Raw genomic sequence first — 4,788 nt, forward strand, 5'->3', positions numbered from 1 at the left:
TACTATATATTGCTTTTATTATATTTAGGTATGATCCTCGTATACCCAATCTCTCCAACACCTTTATCATAAAGGGGTGTTGAATTTTGTCAAATGCTTTTTCAGCAACCAGTGAAATGATCATATGGTTTTTTTCTTTCAATTTATTTATATGATGGATTACATTGATAGATTTGCGTATGTTGAACCAGCCCTGCATCTCTGGGATGAAGCCCACTTGATCATAATGGATGATTTTTCTAATGTATTCTTGGATTCGGTTTGCCAGGATTTTATTGAGTATTTTAGCATCAATGTTCATGAGTGAGATTGGCCTGTAATTCTCTTTCTTGGTTGTGTCTTTGTGTGGTTTTGGTATCAGGGTAACTGTAGCTTCATAAAAAGAGTTTGGCAATGATTCTTCTGTTTCTATATTGTGAAATACATTAAGGAATATAGGTATTAGCTCTTCCTGGAAGTTCTGGTAGAATTCTGCATTGAAACCATCTGGTTCTGGGCTTTTTTTGGTGGGGAGGTTTTTGATAACAGCTTCTAATTCTTCGCGACTAACAGGTCTATTTAGATTGTTCACTTGCTCTTGATTTAACTTTGGTAAATGGTATTTATCTAAAAACCAATCCATTTCTTGTACATTTTCCAACTTTGTGGCATATAAACTCTCGTAGTAAGATCTAATGATTCTCTGAATTTCCACTGTGTCTGTTGTTATGTCCCCCTTTTCATTTCTGATCTTATTAATTTGAGTGTTCTCTCTCTGCCGTTTAATTAGTTTGGCTAGGGGTTTGTCAATCTTGTTGATTTTCTCCAAGAACCAACTTTTTGTTTCATTGATTTTTTGGATTGTTTTCTGTGTTTCTATTTTGTTGATTTCAGCCCTCAGTTTGATTATTTCCAATTTTCTACTCCTCCTGGGAGAGTCTGCTTCTTTTTTTCCAGAGCTTTTAGGTGTGCTGTTAAGTCTCCAATATAAGCTTTCTCCGTTTTCTTTAATTGGGCATTTAGTGCTATGAACTTTCCTCTTAGAACTGCTTTCATTGTATCCCATAGGTTTGAGTATGTTGTGTCTTTATTTTCATTAAATTCAAGGAAGACTTTAATTTCTTTCTTTATTTCTTCCTTGACCCAAGGATGATTCAGTAGTTGACTGTTCAACTTCCACGCATTTGTAGGCTTTCTGGAATTCGAATTGTTATCGAATTCTAACTTTATTCCATGGTGATCTGACAAGACACAGGTGATTACTAATATTTTTTTGTATCTGTGTAAGTGCTTTGTTACCGAGTATGTGGTCAATTTTCGAGAAGGTTCCATGAGCTGCAGAGAAGAAGGTATATTTTTTCCTTTTTGGGTAGAATGTTCTATAGATATCTGTTAAGTCCATTTGATTCATTACCTCTAGCAATTCTCTTATTTCTCTGTTGAGTTTCTGTTTGATTGATCTGTCCATTGGTGAGAGAGGTGTGCTGAAGACTCCTACTATTAGTGTGTGTGGTTTGATGACTGCCTTGAGTTCTAAAAGTTTTTCTTTTATATAAGTGGGTGCTTTTATATTAGGGGCGTAGATATTCAGGATTGAGACTTTCTCCTGATTAATTGTTCCTGTTATGAGTATGAAATGTCCATCCCCATCTCTTCTGATTGATTTTAGTTTGAAGTCAATTTTGTTAAATATTAGAATGGCCACACCAGCTTGTTTCTTAGGTCCATTTGCTTGGAAAACCTTTTCCCAACCCTTTACTCTGAGTAGATGTCTATCTCTGTGGTTGAGGTGTGTTTCTTGTAAACAGCAGAATGTTGGATCCTGTTTTCTTATCCAGTCTCTAAGTCTGTGCCTTTTTATAGGTGAGTTGAGTCCATTAATATTATGTGATATTAATGACCAGTGGTTGTTGATTCCGTTTATTATTTGTGTGTGTGTGTGTGTGTGTGTGTGTGTGTGTGTGTGTAGCAGAGTTTGTGTGTTTCTCTTCTTTGAGTTGTGGTTGTGAACGGTCGCTAGATGTCTGGGTTATTGTAGGCAGTGATGGCAATGTTGGATTCCTTGGGTTGCGATTTTCCTTCTATTACTTTCTGTAGGGATGGATTTGTGGCTACGAATTATTTAAATTTATTTTTATCCTGGAATATTTTGTTTTCTCCGTTGATAGTGAACGATAGCTTGGCTGGGTATAATAGTCTGGGCTTGCATCCATGGTCCCTTAATTTCTGCAGTACCTCTATCCAGGATCTTCTGGCTTTCATGGTTTCCATAGAGAAGTCTGGTGTAAGCCTGATAGGTTTACCTTTATAAGTCACTTTACCTTTTTCCTTTGCAGCTCTTAATATTCTTTCTTTAATCTGAATGTTTTGTGTTTTGATTATTATATGGCGAGGGGACTTTTTTTTTTGATCCAGTCTATTCGGCGTTCTGTATGCTTCTTGAACCTTCATAGGAATATCGTTCTTTAGATTGGGAAAGTTTTCTTCTATAATTTTGTTAAATATATTTTCTGGGCCTTTGATCTGCAGTTCTTCTCCTTCTTCAATCCCTATTATTCTTAGATTTGGTTTTTTTATTGTGTCCCAGATTTCCTGAATGTTTTGTGAAGAGAATTTGTTGGATTTGCCGTTTTCTTTGACCAGAGCATTTATTTTCTCTATGGTATCTTCAGAATCTGAGATTCGTTCTTCTATCTCTTGTATTCTATTGGTTATGCTTGATTCTGTAGTCTCCGTTCGTTTACCTAGGTTTTCCATATCCAGCCGGTTCTCGTTTTGTGTTTTCTTCATTGCCTCCATTTCAGTTTTCAATTCTTGGACTGTTTCCTTTACTTGTTTGATTGTTTTTTCTTGGTTTCTCAGGGTATCATTCACGGATTTACTTATTTCTTCAAACTTTTTGTTATATTTCTCATCCATTTCTATACTCATTTCTTCAAACTTTTTGTTATACTTCTCGTTCAATTCTTTAAGGGAGTTATTCATATCCTGTTTAAGGGACTCTATTGCTTTCATAATGGCACTTTTTTCCACTTCATCTGGGTTAGAGTGTTCAAGTCCTTCTGTTGTAGGGTCGTTGGGATCTGGTGTTTTCATGTTCTTTTTCAGATTGTTGGAGGAGGTCTTGCCTTGACGTCTGCCCATCTCTTCTTTCAAATGCTCTCTATTGGATCTTCTGGTATCGGGTCAGGTTCCCTTGTTGAGCAGGGAGTTCACTGATAGAATGCCTACCTTTCCTCAGGTAGGCTATTGAAGCACAGGCACTCCCTCTTTCCGGGATGTGCCTACAGAGCAGGCCCAGTGTGCAAGGCAGCTGAGCTGGGGAAATTTTATGGCCCCAGTGGGAAGGGAGAAATATAGAAATTTGTACCTGGATAGAAGCTGGGGTGGCAGGCGGGAGAGTTTAGCAGGGTGAAACCAGCACTGCAGGTTGACCTGGGAGTCTATGGGGTCGGGGAAAGTCCTAGCTCCTCCTCGCCGGGCCCCTGCCGCGGGCCCGAAGCAAACTCACCCCTCCGATGGCCCTCTGGATGGAAGCTGGGATGGCTGGCGGGGGCGCTAGCAGGGTGGAGCCAGCAGTGCAGGCTGACCTGGGCGTCTATGGGGTCGGGGAAAATCCAAGCTCCTCCTCGCCGGGCCCCTGCCACGGGCCCGAAGCAAACTCACCCCTCCGATGGCCCTCTGGATGGAAGCTGTTACCTAACATTTTGAGAAAGAAGGGGGAAAGAGGAGACAGAGGGGGAAAAGGAAGGAAAGTAGGAAAGATTATTTGTAACTACAATCTCCATTGTTCCATATTCTCCTCCCTAACCCCAGGATTCAAGTTCTGACCTCCAGCACTTGAGAGCAAGACAACATGAATATCTTTCTCATACTAAATTTAATAACATTTTCTGGGTTTTCATCTTATGCAACTGCTGAAAACAGTTCCTAATTCTTTCTTGAATGTTTTCATGTTGCTTTTAAAGTGAATAAGTCTGAAGGTCTTAAGAAGTGATTTTTGGTCTCAGTGCTCCAAGTCTGACTCCCAGTTACAGCTAAGAGACGGATAGCGCCTCAATCACGTTGAGACTCTGAATTCATGCTCTTACTGGACTCTGGTCTTCTAAAGTGGGTTATCCACAAATCCCCTTTTATCCATTTACACATTTCAGTTGGGTTATGATATTTACATCTCAAAGAGCTTGGGGAAGGAAAAATATTTTTGTAGCAATACCCTGGACCCAAGACCATGGTTTCAAATTGATCATCACTTGCCATGAAATATCCTAGTATCCTTACATAGGAACCATGCCAGGAAAAGCACAGGATTTTACACAGAGACAGCATTTAAACTGAGCCATAAAAAAGAAAGCCAGAGATTCAGGACTGTCTTATTTTCCTTTCCTGTTGCTATGATAAAAAAAAAAATACCCTGGCAAAAGCAACTTAGGGGAGAAAGGATTTACTTGAGTTCACAGTTCCGAGTTACAGAAAAGTGACAGAGGCAGGTTATATCACATCCATAATCAGAAACAGAGCAATGAATTCTGTCACAGGTCCACAACAGAGAAGAGCGTTTTGGTCCAAGAGGCAGGTGGTTTTCATTGGGGACGAACATGACGAGGAGAAGGCTGCCCTTTCAAGTGGGGAACGAGCAACAGCAAGTGTAAGTGGTGGCCTGAGACTTGGCTCAGGTTCCCCATTTGTCCTTTAATATTTATGCATCAGTTTTGTTTGTTAATAAATGGCAAAGGAATCGTTTATCACACATGCTTGTCCTCAGCTCACTTTCTCCATTCTCATCCAGTTCAGTATCCCCTGCCTAGG

The sequence above is a fragment of the Myodes glareolus genome, chromosome 5, assembly GCF_982192425.1.
Source record: "Myodes glareolus chromosome 5, mMyoGla1.1, whole genome shotgun sequence".
NCBI lineage: Eukaryota > Metazoa > Chordata > Mammalia > Rodentia > Cricetidae > Myodes > Myodes glareolus.